The 19,583-nt window shown below is 42.9% G+C and overlaps 1 pseudogene; it reads right to left on the bottom strand.

Moving 5' to 3' along the window:
* Window positions 1-3,856: 3,856 nt before the first annotated feature.
* On the bottom strand, window positions 3,857-8,322 carry LOC101974237 (60 kDa heat shock protein, mitochondrial-like; annotated as a pseudogene).
* Between the last annotated feature and the right edge of the window lie 11,261 nt (window positions 8,323-19,583).

Raw genomic sequence — 19,583 nt, 5'->3', positions numbered from 1 at the left:
TCACGACTTAGTCCCACCCCTGAGTAGTTTCCGAATAACTTTAAGAAATAGATTCATTCTTTCATCCATCATTCATTCAGTCATCTGTTCAATTAGTATGTGTTGAGAGCCAACTATGTGCTCAGCAATGTGCCCATTTGAGGAAACAGGGGAAAACAAAAAGGACAAAGACTGTTGTTCTCACGGAGCTTATATTCTATCAGAGCAGACGACGATCACACGATAAATAAGCAGCAGACAGAATATGTGAAATGGCAATGAATGCTAGGAAGATAAAAAGCAGGAAAGACGTACAGGTAGCATTGAGAGGAGTGAGGGATTCAGACAGAGAGCTAGGCAGGGTGCCACAGACAAGGTGACAGATGAGTGAAGACCTGAAGGAGGGCAGGGTGAGCCGTGCTGATACCTGCGGGTAGGGAATAGAAACCCATTACGACATGGTGGACAAAACCAATGACCTTGAGAAAGCCCAGTTTGTAAAAATGGCTAAACTGAAATATGCACAAGTGTTTCAGGTAGTCCATGACTGTCTTCTTCATTGAATAGGATTTTTTTTTTCTTTTTTTGGTACCAGGTATTGAACCCAAGGGTACTCAACCACTGAGCCACATCTTCAGCCCTTTTTGCATTTCATTTAGATACAGAGTCTCACTGAGTTGCTTAAGGCCTCGCTAAGTTGCTAAGTCTGGCTTTGAACTCGTGATCCTCCTGCCTCAGCCTCCTGAGCCGCTGGGATTAGAGGCATAAGTCACTGTGCCTGGCAAGATCTTATTTTTTATTTTTTATTTTTAAAAGAAGGAACTCCTATCCTTGCTTAGCAGTGTTTTGGGCAATCATTACACTTTTCCTTTCCTCTCATTCATCTATAGAAGGACAAATACATCAGTCAAATTAGTGTCGGACTATTGAACTTCTGGTTTGCTTACGGCAGGATATAAAAACTAAGCTTGACATTTACACTCCTAGTGGCCTACATTTTTCCTATAAATGAATCACAGAAGGTAAACTAATTGTGAGCTGCATTTATGGACCTGAACCAGGTACAGCTGTTCCAAATAGGTTCATATTGAAACAACCAAATATGAATGTTTGCTGTCACATTTCCAGAAGTACATCTGCTTTGGGTGGTTTTGTTGGCCCACAGACTCTGTTGCCTCTACATCAGTGTGGAGATTTAGTTTGATAGGAACCTGTGAGAGGTGATCAATATTTAGAGAGTTTCAAGGTTGAAAAACAGTCTGTTCTTTTGAGATGTCATTTTGAATGACAGATGCACATGTGTGCCTCTGGCAAAAGAGCCCAGTGCCTGTTTGGTGATCTGTGAACATAGCCCTTTGTGGAGAGTGTTGCTCTGTGGAGCTCCCCTTCATGCCTTGTTGTTCTGCAGAAGGGGCATCTTCAGAGTGTCTAGTGAGCACATTCCCAACAGCCATGCACTTGGCCTGGCCAGCCAGCCTGCTTCCCTTCTTCTACAGACATGCCCTTCAACAATTTAATTCAGTTATCTGTTGGAGGAAAGTATTGTCTAAATGATTATTTCTGAAGGAAAAGCCAATAAAATTCACTAGTGAACGGGGTTCTAATTCCAGCTTCCCTGTGTACTTGGGTGAATCATTTTACTTTCCTGGGCCACAGTTTCCTCATCTGTAAAATGAGAAGAATAATGATACTGACCTCATAGGTCTCTGATGTCAATTAAATGAAATAATGGATATGACATATCTCATATGATAGCTATCTTGGCCCTAAATGATGACCACTGTTATGTCAGTTATTTTGAAAGTCAAATGAGATTGTAGTCATCGAAGTACTTTTTTCTTCATAATCACCACCATCATCACTGTCATTATCATATCACCACCATCATCACACCACAGCATCAAGAATTCCTGTCTTCTGCAGAAAATTATAAGCCCCTCTTCAGTTTAACACAGTGCTGAATAAACACACACACACACACACAAAAAAAACCAAAACAATGAATTAAGATTATTTCATGATGATGATACAGTCTGCTAATATTCAACTTAAAATAAGGACATAAGAATAAAATTAGAAATCATACCTTCTAGGTGTCATTTTCTATTAATCTTTACATCTGAGAGAAGTCACCTAAATGCTCTGAGCCTTGTTTGAGCATCTGTAAAATGGAGACATTGGGCCTCAATGTCTCCATTTTACAGATGCTCAAAAAACTTCACAATACCATGCAAAGTGAAGGAAAGAACTGGAACTGTGGATTTCTGTGAAATAGGAGTTGGCTCCCTTGTTCTCCCATTTTCAGCCTTACCTTAGCCAATTTATTTTCCACATTGGGCCAGAAGGTCTTTCCATAAGGAGACTTGATGATGTTCACTCACCTGCTTATAGTCAGGAATTGCCCATTGCCCTCGGAATGAAATCTAAACTCTATGGCACAGCACGCCAATGGCAGCTCATAACCATAAACATATATGTTCCCTATTGAGGACACAGTAGAAGTTGAGCTGAAATATTTCACTAGATAGAATATTATTTTTGTGGAAATAATGTGCAGACTAAGAACACGGAAAGCCAGATGCGGTGGCACATATCTGGAATCCCAGATGCTCCAGAGGCTGAGAAAGGAGAATTGTGAGTTCAAATCCAGCTGGTTAGAGAGGCCCTAACCAACTCAGTGAGACCCTATCTCTAAATAAAATGTAAAAAACAGGCTGGGGATGTGGCTCAGTGGTAAACCACGCTGGGTTCAATCCCTGGTTAAGGAGAAAAAAAATCCATATTTAAAAAATGTAAGAAAATATTATGTATATGTAATATGATTATAACTAGGTTAAATAAGACAAAGTAGTTCACTTTAAAAAAAGCTGCATTTTTTTAAAAACTCAAAATGTAAATAGTAATTGATTTAAACAATTTTTCCTTCTTTGTAACTCTACTGTATTTTGCAATATTTTTTCTTTGATGGGAACATATTATTTTCAAATATTGAGTTGGAGGGGTATAGCTCAGTAGTAGGACACTTACTTAAGCATGTATGAGGCCTTGGATTCAATCCTCAGTATTGCAATATATATATATATATATTTATTTATTTATTTTCAGTACTGAGGTTTGAAATAACATGGCCTTGTGCATGATAGGCAAGCATTGAGGTCTAACCCCAAGACCCTTTTATTTATTCATTCATTCATTTTAACTTTAAACAAATCTTTATTATACAAAGGTTGCCATATAATTGAATATTTCTCTACTTTGTATACAGCTATTTTCCTCAGAAAAGCTGCTTCTGTGCGTCTCATCTGGGGACAAGCAAGCACTAAAATTCTGCTTTTAGCACATAGTATTGTAAAGTTTTTGAGTACTCTGGAAAATTTGAGGTCCAACGTCCACATTTTATCGTCGTTTAGTAGGAATACCTGTGATTTAAGTTGAAAGTAGTACATTGATACGTGGCTCTTGAACCCCATATCAGAAATGCACAGATGTCTTCTTATTCAATAAAAATTATCTGTAGGTATGGACAATGACAGCAGTAAACCATTATAAACTGTCAACTGAATCCTGTATCTGAGAGTGATAGTGATTTTCTTAAACACCAAATATTATATATATTACATATACGTAATATTTTCTTGCATTTTTTAAATATGGATTTTTTTTTCTTCTTAATCAGGGATTGAACCCAGCGTGGTTTACCACTGAGCCACATCCCCAGCCTGTTTTTTAAATGATATATATATATATATTTTTTATATATAATGATCTTTTCTTTGGTCATTTTCTTTAACTGACTTCTCTGAAGCTATTGATGTGGAACCCTCCTAGAGCTTCCTGTCACCGTTTGCTAATAATGGGTAAAGCGCTATTCTGAGAATTAGTACATGTCACCTCCCATCATGCCCATTCCAGGTATTTCTGTCTTCTTAGGTATTTCTGTGACTATAGTGTCTACTGTAGTTAACAGAGAAGTCACCCCAACAACATTGAATTTGTGTGTGTGTGTGTGTGTGTGTATGTGTGTGTGTGTTGCTAGGGATTGAACTCAAGGGTCTTGTTCATGTGAGGCAAGCACTCTATCAACTGAGCTATATCTCCAACTCACCCACTCCAACAGCATTCAATAAAACAGTTTTCATAACATTTGTTGGATCAATAATTTTTTTCCCCACACTCACAAAATCTCCAAGCATAGCACTGTATTTAACTTTTGAGGAACTTTGCAAAATGTTGATCAGTGATCCTTCAACACCTGCATTCTTAGCTATGGTTATTGCAAGAATTTTGAGTGTTCTTTTAGTAATTTCTATACCATTTTTTTTTAATCTTCATTAGCTGGAGTCAGGGAGTCCAAGCCTGGAAATCCCTGAAGCAGAGTACAACCCCCATCCAGAACAATGCCTTCTTCAAAAGCAGCTCTGGATCACTGAGGGCATCTGCAAATCTGTCTTTCTTTTCATTCACTTCAGACAACTCTTGTCCCCACAATCTGCATCACAGCTAATCCATTTGAAGATTTTGCTAGTTGATCATTCATTTTTTCCCTTTCAAATTCACTAGGTGTGATTTCTAATTGCTGAGTGATTTCTTGAATTTCTTTCAATTTCAGCTTTGTCACCTTTTCCTTTCAAGAGCATGGCATCATCTTTGGTGACAATGACCTCTCCAACTCATTCCTAAGTCCTGAAGTTGAACATCTTCAATATCTTCTCCAAACATTGCACCAACAGTGGCAATAGCCACATCTTTAAGTTGGTTCTATTTTTACCCAAAACTGGAACTTTGTCGCAATTTGAAGACAAACTTTTAGCCTATTCAAAACATATATACTTAGAGCTTCAATATCTTAAGCAATTATGACCAAGGGTTTGCAGTGAGGATTGGTAATTTCAAGGGCAGGTACAGTGGCCTGGACATGAGAAATTTTCTTTTTGCTCAATTAGAACATAGGCATCCTAGAATTCACACTTTAAGATCTTTTGATATATTCATGCAATGGGGAGAAATAGAGCCTTGATCCAACATCATGCCTCCTGCAATTTCGTATTCATCATTTAGTGTTTTTCCACTCCTAACTGTGATGACAGCCTTTCTTCTGACCTTCTTTGATGCATCAGAAATGATATTGCCAATTTTTTGGTCTCCATTTGCAGGTAATTGTGGCAATTTGAGCCATTTCTTTAGGGATTGTCACAGGTTTAGACAGCTTCTTCCCTGCCCCCCCCTTTGGTATGTGTGTGCGTGGTATCAGGGATTGAACTTCCGGGCACTCAACCACTGAGCTACACCCCCAGCCTTTTTTTTTTTTTTTGTATTGTATTCGAGACAAGGTCTACTGAGTTGCTTAGGGCCTCACTGTTGCTGAGGCAGACTGGCTTTGAACTCGAGATCCTCCTGCCTCAGTCTCCCAAGTTTCTGGGATTATAGGTGTGCATCACTGCGCCTGGCTAAACTGCTTCTTAAATTCAGTAATGGCTACACCCATAGCTAATCTCACACCTTTCTTGATCTCCACAGGATTAGCACATTGAAGCTTTCCTTGGCAAGAGAGTCTGCTAGTACAATCACAGTAGTGGTGCCATCCCCAGCCTTTTCATTGGTTACCAGCAACAAATTTAGTTACAACGTTTTTGTATTTGTTCTTTAGTTAATTGACTTTGCAATAGTCACACCATCTTTTGTTACTCTGGGACCTCTCCAACTCTGCTCAATAATTGCTGTTCTTCCCTTTGGTTCCATTGTAATGACTACAATATTAGCTAAAAGTTCTACACCTTGAAGCATGAAGGCTCAGGAATCTGCACCAAATTTTATGCCTTTAGCATAAGCCTGAGCCACTGCCCTGGACACTGGTGTCATCTGACAATGGACTGTGGGTAGTCAAAGTATTTCTAAGGGGCATTGACATTATGCTCTCAGTGAGGCAGGCCATCAGGGGTGAGTGAGGGCTTACCTTTTATTTTTGAACAGTGTTTCACTGAGTTGCCCAAATTGACCTCCAATTTTTGATCCTCCTGCCTCAACCTCCTGAGCAGCTGGGATTACAGGCACATACCACATACATAGTTGCTTTTTTTCCCCTTCTTCCAAAATTAAAGCATATTTATTGAAGAAACTTCAGAAAATTCAATTAAGAGAAAGAATGAAAACTACCTTTACTCCTTGTCTCTCAGAAATAATCACCGTGAAATCACACATATTCTTATTTTTGTATAATTTATGTATATGAAAATTTAAAACATAAAAATTCCAGTACTCGGAATGACTCAAACCACGTGAGCAGTACCCTTCATGGATTCTCTCTTCACAAGGCTTACTCCTAGCTGAGTGTTAGATGTCTTACCCGAGATCCGTTTGGATTTTGGGTTTGTTTGTCCTTTTGTTGTGTTGGGGTTTCTGATGGGGTGGTTCCTGTTGTCCCTAAGGCTGAAGGAAAGAACAGTGAGCGTAGGCTGAGATTCTTCCGTGGACCTGGCCCACGTGGCCCATAGCTGGGTAATTGGGGATGTGATTCAAGTACAGTCATTCGTGCCCACAAAGATAGTTTCACCCAAACTGGAACCTAGTAGGGAGACTTGTATAGAAACTCAGCCCACTCACATAGCCTGATCCTACCGGGAACCAAACTGTGGGGCTTGCCAGTTAGCAATGGAACAAGCTTATTTATTCAACATCTGCTTGCCTGGAGATGTACCTAGTAGAGATGCTGGCTGTCAGGGTGCAATGGCTACCAAGACAGCAAGATCCCACTTGGGGGTGGAAATGCTCCCTCCTCTCTGAAAAAGAGGATTGAAGAGTTGGTTCTGTAATGGGCAGCAGGAAGGAATTTCCAGAGGGAGGCTAGGAAAAAGTGGTGCAGAGCTTAGAATGTTCCAGGGAATGGAATAAGACCAGAGGGATTTCCAGGTAATGAACAGGAAACAGCAAAAGATGGGGTGGAATTCTCAGGGGGTTGAATGCATAGTGAACAAGGCCAATGTCATTCCACAGGGAGTGGAGAGACGCAGAGGGAGTTTAAGTGGAGATGTTGGGCTGGATTTGGGCAACTCTGGCCTCCCTTTCACCCCTCTCCAAGGTACCCCTACACTCCCCTTCCCCAACTTTCAGACCCTCTCCTCAGACCCCTAGATTTCTTTATTTTTATTTTTTTTTTACTTATTGTTAGACCTTTTATTTATTTATTTATTTATATATGGTGCTGAGAATTGAACCCAGTGCCTCACACATGCTAGGCAAGTGCTCTACCACTGAGTTACAACCCCAGCTCAGACTGATAGAATTCTAAGGTAACTTTAAATCATAAAGGGTAAATGACAGAAGACAGCCTCAGGATGGTGTGCTGTAATAATAATCAAAACCTCCATCACCAGGGCCAATCATCTGACTATAGAATTATTGATGACCGCCAAGAGGTAGGAGAAAATCAGCCAGACAGACTCTAACCATGGATTGTTCTCTCAATGGTCGCACCCACTTCACAAATGACCAGCTTGGTCTCAAAGGAAACTGAACAAGCACCTGGACGCTGTGTTCCATGAACACGGAGTTATTGCCACATAGAGGGACTCAACTATGGAAAGAAAGTATCCTTGGGTTCCCAGAGCCCACGGGTCGCCCGGGTTCTTTTGGAAAGCAGACTGGAATGATTTCCTTTACTCTTATCACATTTTGGCATCGCCTCTTGTCCCTCATCTTATGACCAACTTCTGAGAGGGGCTAATGATTGGAGAAAGAGCCAGTAGTGTCCAGGTTATCCATAAATTGGACACCGAGTCTTGGTGTCATCAGAAGTGGTCTTTGTTTCATTTTCATGACAAATAGACCTAAACCTCGAACAGCTGAGCAGAAATTCATTGCATTGTCTCTGAGTCTCATCCTGTAGGGCTTCCGGATTTTTTTTTTTTTTTACTCCCCTAAAGTATATTTGTCTTCTCCAAATCTTTGAAATCTCATCAATGCAGCTACTATAATAAATCTTTCGAATTATGGAAATTTTAATGCAACAAAGCAATCACCCCTTGCCAAAAGGCAGTGTCAAATATTATCAAGTAAATCTCTGATAACCCAAGAAAGAAATTTCTATTCTTTCTATGCCTTTTCCCCACCAACACACCACCCACACCCTTTCCCTTTGGCCTCCCTGCCACCAACACACACATCACATTTCCCCCTAAACATCGCCTCAACTGGCACCGTGGGACTCCTGAAGGCCCATTTCCTGCAGGGCCAGCACTGTGATGTTCCATGATGTTCTGTTTGCTCTGTAAAAAGTTCAGTGTCACCCTCTGATGTTTGAAGTGCCCCCTGCTATGGTACATGGGTAAACTTACCTGTCTCCGTCATCTCCTCCCCCCCGCTGTTCTGTGGGCAGATGGGCCTCTCTTGTTGTGATTGCTCATTTCTGCCCTCATCTCCTTTCAGTGGTGGGGTTTCTTATTGTTCTAACTAACAAAAATAGCAACAATACTTGCCCGGAACTTAGGGTGAGTGAGGCCCTCTTCTAAGCACATTTGGAGATGTTGACTCACTGAACCCTCCCCCCAAACATTGGAGGTTGATAAACCTGACTCACAAACAAGGAAATAGAGGCATTGAAAGTTTAGGTCACCCAGCCACCAAGAGGCAATATCTTGTAATCACCACCCCCCTGCAAATTTTACTTCTCTAAGTCTCATTTTCTTCTCTTCTATTTGGTCCCTATTTAATTGAATTCAACTGAGTTCACACAACAATTACTACTTTGCTTCAAAAATGCTTTGTCAGGCACTTGGGATTCAAGGGTGAAGGAGTCGAAACCCCATAAGTAAGCACTTGGCAGACCAGAGTGGTTTGGGTGGGGAAGGAGGAGGCTGGATGAGGTGCCTGAGAACTTGGAAGGGCAAGTGAGAGCCGGGGGCGCCTCATCTGTGACATTTCAGTGGGTGTATGTGTTAGCACCTGGGAGTCCCCGGCCACTAGTTCCACTAGAATGTTATTATTTGGTTTCCTTCGTCTGTTTCTTTCTTTAGTTTTGGTAACTTCGATTTTTTTCCCCTTTGTCCCAGGAGAGCAGTTTTTGAACTTAGCTATGCATTAAAATCATCCTTTGTGGCATTAGCTGGCTGGTTTGCCTCTAGGCTATGGGTCAACCCATTTCTCCACTGGTTATTCAGAGGTGACATATTAGTGAGTCTGGCTAATGAAATGGGGATGGAAGTAGCACCTGTCACCTCCAATCCTGGCCCATAAAAGTTCTCTCCAGTCCTTCTTCTTTGCCTCCCCTTTCCTAGCTGAATTCTAGCATTCAGTGGAGGACTCCAGGGGTATTCCAGCACTCATACCAGTTTGAGAATCATGATCAACACTTCTGCTTTAAGCATGCTGCCTCCCAACCTTTGCAGGCCCACTGGGCTCGATGTTTCTTGGGTGGCTTACCAATGCACATTTTTTAATTCTTTCTCCTTAGGAGACATTTTATTTGCTAATGGCTTTTTTTTTTTTTTTTGTACCTGGGATTGAACTCAGGGGCACTTAACCACTGAGCCACATCCCCAGCCTTTTTTTTGTGTGTGTGTTTAGTTTAGTTAGAGACAGGGTCTTACTGAGCTGCTTAAGGCTCTCTAAGTTGCTGAGGCTGGCTTTGCATTTGCAATCCTCCTGCCTCAGGGATTACAGATGTGTGCCACCACACCCAACTGCTATTGGCTTTGTAAGCAGTTAAAAGCTGTGGTTGTCTGAGGGTCCTAACATGCACTGGAGCCACCCCTAAAAAACATTTTCCTCTCCCTTGGATTCATATGGTCCTATATAAAGGCAGACACTGAGAGTGATTTTGGTGACCTGTGAAATTTGCTATCCGTAAAAAAAAAAAAAAAAAATAGCTATTATTTTGAAAAAATACAATAAATATATAGGAATCTAGTAATACATGAGCATCTAATATGTGCCAAGCCTTGTGCAAAGGCCCTGAAATTACAATAGCTCATTTAATCTTTGCAGCAGCTGTAGGTGGCAGGCATTATTATTATTAGTCTGTGATATGAATGAAGGACAGGCACAGAGATGTAAAGTTGTTCACCCAGGGTACCCCCTGAGGAGCAGCAGAGCCAGGATTGAAAGGCCATATGATCACTTTGCAGAGAGGCTTTGGCCCTGGGCCCCTGGATCTACTACCTCCCTGTCACATGCACTCTCTTTCCTCTCACTCAGTGGTCTTTTTCCATCCAGACTGCTCTGCATGATTCCGCTCCTTTTGCCCACTGCTCACCACACTTTCTGTAATGAAAATTTAGTCAATTTGAACAAAGCCCCCGGACCTGATGATTCTGCCTAGTTTTCTCCAGTTTGAGATTCTTCATCACCATGGCAACCAGATTCTTGGCTGAAACCGGATCCCTGGAGGTAAGAAAATGCTGGAAGGAAGCAAAGTGTGGTAAAGACTCCTAGAGCTGGAACACGATTCCTTCCTGCAACAGCCGCCATTGCCCTGCTCCTAGTCTGCCTCTCCAGCCCTCATTCAAGACCTGTTTAGCCATTAATGCCCTCATGGGCCTACAGAAATGTTTGTTTGTCAGGAACTCCAAAGTAGGAAGAGAAAACTACACGACTGAAATTAAAGAAGGTTTGATTGAATGCCTACAAAAATGGCATGCTAATTTCATGCATAAATTGGAAATTCATAAAAAATTCATGACGCTTAAAAACAATAAGGCTTGCATTTCTTCCTTTGCAAAGATTTTTGTTTGCATACTGATGGTGGAGAAAGCGCAGCCCATTGTAAATTGAATGTATTCCTTGTAGGCGAATTATCTCAAAAGCAGAATTATAAAAGTCATTACCATTTTTTTTTTACAGCCCAAATACGAACAAATACTACTTGCTCACGTTGGCTAAATACTTACTACATGAGACTTGGATGTTTTTTTAATATGCTTGACATGATGTGAGGTGTAGCCTTTAGAAAGAATTCTGTAAAACACTTGGAATCAGTAAACTCAAGAAAGCTCAGGATGGGCAAGAAGCAGGGCTTGGATACAAGAGGTCAAGGGTGGGCTTTGAGAGGGCACCTCTCAGCCCTGAGCTGGGAGGCCCAAGAGGGAAGACAGCATTCTTGAAGGAAATGGCAGCCTTTACCCAGGAGGGTATCTCAGGAGAGGGCGAGTGTCTGAACGTGTCCAATGAATTCCAGCTGCCCAACTGGAAAGAAGCCAGGAAGGTCTGCTTCCCATTTTCCTTTCCCTGTAGGAGACGGTGAGGCCTTTATTTTTAAAGGGGAATGGGTGGAGTAAGAGGGGCTGAAAACATCCAGTGTTCACTTGTTTTGCCCTTCAGCGAGGTGAGAGTGTGACTTCCTTGTCATTCAGTGCTGGCCCAAGAGCTCACTGCACTCGGAGGCACCGCCAATTCACATCTATTTTCTTATCAAAGTCCTGGACTGGAAGGAGACCAAGCAGCAATTACCCCACATCCACATCGTCACCCCCACATTGGGGTTGGCGCAGGCAGGGCTCTGTGATAAAACTTGCCTATGGGAGTTCATCAGGGAGCCGCCTGTCCTTGGTCACAGCCTGCTTCTCTTGATAAAGCATGAAAGGCACAAGGCCTCCCCCCACCCCCGCCCCTTGGGGTCCCAAGACTGAATGTGCCACTGCAAGCCTCAGAATTTCATTTTCTCACAGGCATTGAGGATAATCTATGCCACTTGTTCCTGTCAGAAATTGCCGTCTACAATGGGATAACAGATACAAGATGGTATTAAGAGATTTAAAGTGTTACAACTCCTTGCACGGTCCTCAGACCTGCAGCCTTCATCGCAGAGAGCCTATCAGAAATACAGACCCACAGGCCCTGTCCCAGCCCTGCTGAATCAGAATCTGCCTGTTACCAAGCTCCCAGGGGATTTGTATGAAAATGAAGGGTTCAGAAGCAATGAATTTAAAAACTGCACATCAGACCTTGAAAGGTATCATTAGCTAATGCTTTGTTGAATGTCTGACTTCTCTGTTAGCTCCTGAGGTCAGGATCCAATGTGGCTTGTGTCCCATTGTTCCCACATTTTGACCCAGTGGCAGACAAACAGTGGGCACTCCATTAATATGTGTTAACTTAATAAATCTTACATCCTGTGTGACTGACCCCAGAGGGTGGGAAGAATAGACAGGATACTAAACTTCTACCCCAGTGAGAAGTGCCCCCTGCATTTGGTACTTGTAAAAAAGCTTAGCCCTGCGATACAGAAGCTCTCAGACTTTAGGGTGTATCAGGATTCCCTGGAGGTCTTGTGAAAACAGATTGTAGGGCCCCGCCCCCAGGGTTTTGGACTCAGGAGGGCTGGATCTGGATGAAGAATGTGTATTTCTAAGGAGTTCCAAATGCTGCTGGCCCACTAACCTCACCTGGCGAACACAGCCCACTATCTTGATGATGTCTGAATATGTGCCTTTATATTTTAAAGGCAGAATATGAGGCATTCACAGTGACAAAAAGCATTTTCAGACCAAGGAATTTGAATGCTATTTCGGGTCCTAAGAGTGCTTTTCAGGTGGCTGTGCAGTCTGACATGGGGTGTAGCTAGATGTACCAAGGGACCAGAGGACAGGAGGGTGCTGGTGGCCACAAGGGTATCTATCATTTGGGGTTCCAAGATAGGGTCGTACATGAGAGTCACTCATATAAACTTTTAAATTTTCCTCCCCATTCCCAGACTCCCAAATCACCAGGGGCAGGCCTCAGGTGTCTGCACCTTGTGTTAATCAGACCAGCCCCCTCAGGTACTCAGCCCAAATAGTAACTATAATAAACCCATTTCCTCCATGTCAGGCCTGAGCTAAGTACTTCACACATGTTATCGTATAAAACTGTCAAATAGCCTGTGAGGTTAGTTTTCTATTTCTGCAATAACAAAATACCAAAAACTTAAGGGCTTAAAATAACACAAATGGGGTAGTTTTCCTCATTTCCTTCTCAGAGGATTTGTCCCTGATGTACAGAAATGCCTCTCCTCGGTACATACCCAAAAGTCTTAAAATCAGCATACTACAGGGACCCAGCCACATCAATGTTTATAGCAGCACAATTCACAATAGCTAAACTGTGGAACCAAACTAGATACCCTTCAGTAGATGAATGCATAAAAAATGTGGCATATATACACAATGGAATATTACTCAGCAATAAAAGAGAATAAAATCATGGCATTTACAGGTAAATGGATGGCATTGGAGAAGATAATGCTAAATGAAGTTAGCCAATCCCCAAAAATCAAATGCCGAATGTTTTCTCTGGTATAAGAAGGCTGATTCATAGTGGGGTGGCAGGGGGAGATTGGGAGGAATAAATGAACTCTAGATAGGGCAGAGGGGTGGGAGGGAAAGGGAGGGAACAGGGGATCAGCAAGGATGGTGGAATGTGATAGACATCATTATTCAACATACATGTATGAAGACATGAATTGGTGTCAACATATTTTAAATACAACTGGAGACATGTAAAATTGTGCTGTATATGTAGGATAAGAATTATATTGCATTCTGCTGTCATTGTTTAAAAAATCAATAAAAATAATAACACAAATGTATTCCTACAGTTTTGAATGTCAGAAGTCTGGCATTAGACTCATTGGCCTAAATTCATGGTTCTGGAAAAACACCATTCCTCCCCTGGACACTGTATGTGTTTGCTTTGGAGCACTTTCTAGCTTCTAAAGGCTGCTCACCTTCCTTGGTTGATGGTTTCCTTCCTCCTCAAAGCCAGCAAGCAATGCTGCATTTCTCTGGGTCTGTCTTCAGTAGTCACATCTCTCTTCTGATTCTTCCTTCCACTGTTCAGTATGCTTTGATTTTATTGGGCCTACCTGGATGATTCAGAAGATTCCTTCTATTTTCAGATTGACTAATAAACAATCTTAATTCTATCTGCAACTTTAATTTCCCTTTGCCATGAAACCTACATATTTCTAGATTCCAGTGATTGGGATGTGGACATCTTTGGGAGTCCACTATTCTACTTACCACAGTAAGAACTCCTATTTTCCACCATTTTGGAGATAAGTATATTGAGATTCAGAGATATTGGGCATTTTCCTAAGGCCACAACAAGAACTGACTCTCTTTGCCTAGGTTTTCCACAGCAGAGCCTAACAGAAAAGCATAAAAGTGAACCCATTACTGGGGAGTGTGATCTCATGAGTGGAAGACATGGGGGCCACAGCAAAGGAGATGGGGGAATTACAATTCAGGGTCCACCTGGCTATCTCCTGGGAGCAGACGGTGAGGTGAGAAAGGGAAGACTTTCAGGCAGCAGGTTGCCTCCATGTCCCAAATTGCACTTGATGAAGTACCAAGAAGGTCTCTCACATTGTGATCTCAGAAGCCCCAGGTGCGGTGCTGTCAGGTTGTACCTGTGTGAAGCTGGTTGGCTCCAGCTTGGTACTGGTCACTAACCCCAACCCACCCACCCCTGGGAAGGGACTAGAATAAGAGATAGCTGAGGTTGAGAGACCCTGAAGGTTGGTATACTAAACCCACTGAACTCTCCCTGACCCTGGACATCTGAGTTCAAACTGTGTGTCTTAGTCCCTTCACAACAGTTATGTGTACTCTCCTGTACTAAGGTACGTGCCATTCATCTGGTAGCCCTGATCTCTTTGAGAGGGTCAGCTCTCTTCCTGGTGACACTCTTGAGAGCATGGTGGTATCTGAAAGTTCCTCATTCAAGCATGAGCTCTGAGCCTTTCTCTGATAATGCTCCCCATCCTAGCCCCCTGGATTTCCCCAACCCTGGGGTAGTAGTAGGGGATAGGGAGGACCTTCCCCTGAGTACTTTTCATGGTCCACACCTACAGCTTCATAATCAGGCCCAACCATACTGCAATGTGGTGACAGTAATCAAAAGTCAAGAAAAACACAAATTTCTGATTTTCTGGGCATTTCTCCAATTGTGTTGATAAGACTTTCATCACTGTGCTGAAAATTTGGAGAAGAAAATGTTTATTTTGGGGTTATGGTGCCAGAGGTGCAATCCATGGTCAGCAGATTCCAATGGTCTGGGTTTGAGGTGAAGCAGAACATCAGAGCGGAAGGGTATAGTAGAGAAAGGCTGCTCAGCTCACAGAAGCCAGGAAACAGAGAGAAAGAAAGGGGCTGTAACTGATATACTTCAGCAATGTCCCCAGTGACCTATGTCCTTTAGTCATACCCCACCTGACTCTAGTTACCACCCACTAATCCAAATTATTAATCCAGCTAATGGATGAACTCACTGCTTAGGTTAGAGCTCTCCTAATTTAATCACTTCATCTCTAAACATTCCTGAATTGTCTAATACATGAGCTTTTGGGAGACATTAAAGATCCAGACCCCTGTCCCCCAAAAGCTCATGTCCATTTCATAGTGCAAAATGTATTTAGTTCATCTCCCAGGATCTCCAATAGACTCAATATTTCCAAAAGTCCAAGTCTAATGTCTCCTCTGAGACTCAAGGCAAATTCTTAGTTGTGAGCCTCTATAAGATTCAACAGTAAGTTCTACACATCTCATTTACAAGGTCATATACATTCCCATTCCAAAAGAGTGGATTAGGGACATAAAAAGAAGGGCTGGAACCAAAGCAAGACTAATACCCACCTGTGCAAATATTAGGTCCTATAGCTCCATGTCTACCATCCAGGGTGCATGGTGGTGAGATGTGGGCCTCAAAGAGCTTGAGCATCCTGGCCCCTCTGACCTTGCTGGCTATAACCCATGTGGCCTCTTTCTGCTTCCTGCTTGCCACTTACCTCAACAGATGATCCACATTCCTGGCATCTCTTAATTCCAGAGGTCTCCATTATAGATTTGGCTTCCCTCTCAAAGGTTCACACATCACCCTCTCAGGGGCTGCCCACAGGGATACAGACCCTGCTACATTTTTCCTGGCCTCTCAGGTCTTCCTTTGAAATCTCAGTGGAAGTTTTCACAAGCACTTAATTCCAGCATCTTACATTCCTGCAGAACCAGCACAACTATATCAAGGTCTTCTGCCAGCTCAAACAGTAGCTGGGTCCCTTTGGACCATAGATGTAGTGGCTTTAGCATGGCGAAACAAATCCTGGGGAGTCAACCTCCTAGGAATCCTTGTGTGATACCTGGCTTCAAGATCTCTTAAAGGAGTTTTAACTTTTATACCCTTGAGCCTAAGATGGCTGATTTTTTGAGATGCCCTCAAGGCATCTTTCCTATTGTCTTAAGTAAACTACTTAACTTCTCTTTAGAGGCTATAATCTCTTTAGCAATCATACCTTCCTTGTCTCAAATTTGACATGTGCTTCTTTTCTGGCCTAATTACAATTTTTTTATATCTTTCCTCTGTGTTCGTCTGATTCTCATAGTAAACCTGGCTAAAAGCTACTTAATTAATTGTGTGCTCATTGGCTTACCATTTGATGTCCTGCACAGTGCCCTCCCACCCCAAATTCGTGTTCACCTGGAACCTCAAACTATGAACTTTTTTTAAAAAATAATGTCTTTGTAGAAGTAATTAATTAAGATGAGGTCACACTGGATTAGGGTGGGCCTGAAATTTAATATTACTGGTGTACTTATAAAAAGAGGGAAATTTTGACACTAAAACATAGACACAGGGGAGAAGGCCATGTGAAGACAGAGGCGAAGACAAAGGAGAGGAATGCCAAGGAATGTCAAGGTTGCTGGCAGCCACTAGAAGCTGAAAGAGGCAAGGAAGAATTCTCCCCTGGAGCCTTTGGAAGAAGTGTGATCCTGCTGTCACTTGATTTCAGCTTCTAGCTTCCAGATTATGTGAAGATAAATTTCTGTTATTTTAAGCTATGGAGTTTAGTGGCCCTTTATTAGAACAGCCACAAGACTTTAAGATCCTTGAGGGCAGGGCCCAGGATTTTTTTTTCCACTATTGAATCTTGGAGTCCAACAGAGTCTCTAATGCATAAATGGTCCTCAATATATTTTTGTTGAAGGAAGGTAACAAGGACCACATTGATCTGCTTGGAGGAGAGCAACAGCAAGAGAGTGAGACATTAAACTTGGCTCTTTCTTCCCAGTCTCACTCCCAGATGCTGAAATGGCTATTTTTGGTGAATGCAAATTGTGGCTGTGGCCAGTGTCTTCGGTCCAAGGCCACAAATGCACGCGCTGAGCCAGGATTATAGTCCCAAGAGTTTATTTTTAAAGTGGCCATGCCTGACCTTCAGGCTCAGAGGACTGTAGGCTCAGACTTTTCCAGTCAGGGTCACCGACTCTCACCCCAGAAAAGCCACATGTTCCAATATGGAAGAGGCCCTCACCTTCCTCCTCTATAGCTAAGGAATACCTTCCCCTCCCATCTGGCGCCTACACATTGACCACTTTCTGGCGTGGTTTGGACACCCACAAATCACAAGCTGTTGCTCTTGGCTTGAAGCTCTACTTTCTTGAATTAAATTATAAGTTGGAGTGTGGTATGCAGCCCACAGGGTGCGACGGCTGGGCCAGTGTGCTCTCCCACGAAGGCAGAGGGCTTTCTCTGACCCCTGGATCTTCCTGAGAAGGGACAGGACAACATTCTCCAGAACTGCTAGATCTCTGTTTAATTTCCCTTTAATTGAGCCACAAGACAGGAGCAGTCCAGCTGGCCACTGGGGTGACATTGGTTGCCAAGGATCAGGATTCTCTTTGTCTCAGAGGCCTCCCTGGGTTCCACCTTCAAAACACTTCAGCCAGGATCCCAAAAACAATAAGGGGGAAAATAGTATCAACCCAATGGGACTCAAAGTAACTTTTTTTTTTTCATTTTCACAAATTATATTTTTCTTATTTATTCTTTGTGTCAATAAAGAATGACTTGACACCCTCTAAACACACACACACACACACACACACACACACACACACACACAAACACACACACACACAAACACATATGTTACTGTTTGTCCCCGAGTTGGACTTCTTTGGAAGTCTGCTTACTCACTCTGCACCCACCATGAGAATCACTGCACCTGTCAACTCGTGGAAATAATGAGCTGAAGACATCACAAGGCTGATTTGGAAAATACCAAGGAACCAAGCAGACTTCCTGAAGTTCTCTAAGGAGGGGCGAGGAGGAGGGTGTACACCAAGCCACAGGCGCTAAGTACCTCTGACAATGGCCATTCCTGCTCTCCTTCCTCATTCCCACCTTCCCCATCCCTCTCCTTTCTCTTCTTGCGCTTATAGCCAAAGGGGCTCTCCGGCCAGATCCCTCTTCTCTCAGCCCCTTCTGCTGTATAAGACATATGTGAATCTCCTGTATCTCTCTCACCTTCTCTTAATCAAGGTGATCTTGCCTTTGCCCAGCTTCTCTCTACATCACACCGTACAATCCAATAGCTGAGCCGGCTGAATGAATAAGATGCCCTTCCTCCCTAGGAAGCACCTGGCTTCCCCATCACAAGCCGAGATCTTTAGCAGCTAGAAATAACCATGCCTTTTGTTGACATACACAATCTCGGAAAGTTCTGTGTTGGCCTCTGCGCCTTCTCCCCACTTCCTGGTGATGCCAGAGAGCTAGAAAGCACGTGGTACAGGGGATGGGAGAAGGCCAGCACTTTAATTCTGGACTGAGGCTGGTTGATTGGATCTGGGCATGTATTTTTTTTTCTCTTGGAGAGAGATACATGGTAATTGGCACAGGTATAGTAAAACTAAAGTATGTGAGCTGGAGATGGGGTGAGGGGGTGGTGCGGGTTGTGGCAGGTGTCCTTAAGCAAGTAAGAAACTTCATGGAAAATGAAGATTTTTCACGAGTCATTTTTAAAAAAAAAAAATTATAGAAATGTCATATTTCTATGATGCTCTGTGGGAAGTTGGTGACAAGTGATCCCAGGATGCCACAGTGAGAGTTGAGCTCCTGGATGATCCCAGGAGGACTGGTAGTGGACCTAGGCCTCTCTTCCTTGGAGTCCAGGATCAAAGGCATGAGGCCTTCTGGGGCCTCAGCCGCTCAGCAGTGCAGAGCTCTGTGGCCTCACAAGTTGGGACCTGTGTGTCCAATGTCTTCATGGTGTGGACTTGGCTGAGGTTGAAGGTGGGAGGCTAATCCAGAGGATGGAGCTTAACAGTGAAGATCCAGGTGGGAGGAAAGAAGGAAAGGCAGGCTGGAGGCTGGAGCCTGGTTCTAGGAATTGAGCTTCAGCTGGGCAAGACCTCGGGTAGTGCCTGCTGGGTTTGGAAGTAGCATCTAACCCTCCAAACGAAGGGTCTAGAAGAACATGGTATGATGTTGGATACTGCAAAGCTGGCTGAGATCCAGAAATAGACCTCAAGCTATGTTAGCAAGTTGATGCACAAGTTCAGCTGATCCACTGAGCTGATCCACTATGGTGGTGTCTAGAAAAGTATGATTTAGATGGTCTGTATATACCCCAAGTCAAACTCCTCACCTTCTTCCGTCTCTTCTTCCCTTCCTCCCTTCTTTTCCCAGATTCATTCACACTCTTGCCAAGCCATCTCTTAGACAATGAGACCACCACTGTAAACACAACTTCTAGCCTCATGGAGCTTATAGTAGACAAATAAAAAATAGTTAAATACATAATGATATAATTATCGATAGTACAGCATTTAACAGCATTAAGAGGGAACCTAATCAGGTCT

This window comes from Ictidomys tridecemlineatus, chromosome 7, assembly GCF_052094955.1.
Source record: "Ictidomys tridecemlineatus isolate mIctTri1 chromosome 7, mIctTri1.hap1, whole genome shotgun sequence".
Classification (NCBI taxonomy): domain Eukaryota; kingdom Metazoa; phylum Chordata; class Mammalia; order Rodentia; family Sciuridae; genus Ictidomys; species Ictidomys tridecemlineatus.
Note: the sequence above shows the minus strand (reverse complement) of the source record. Positions and strands in the feature narration are given on the sequence as shown.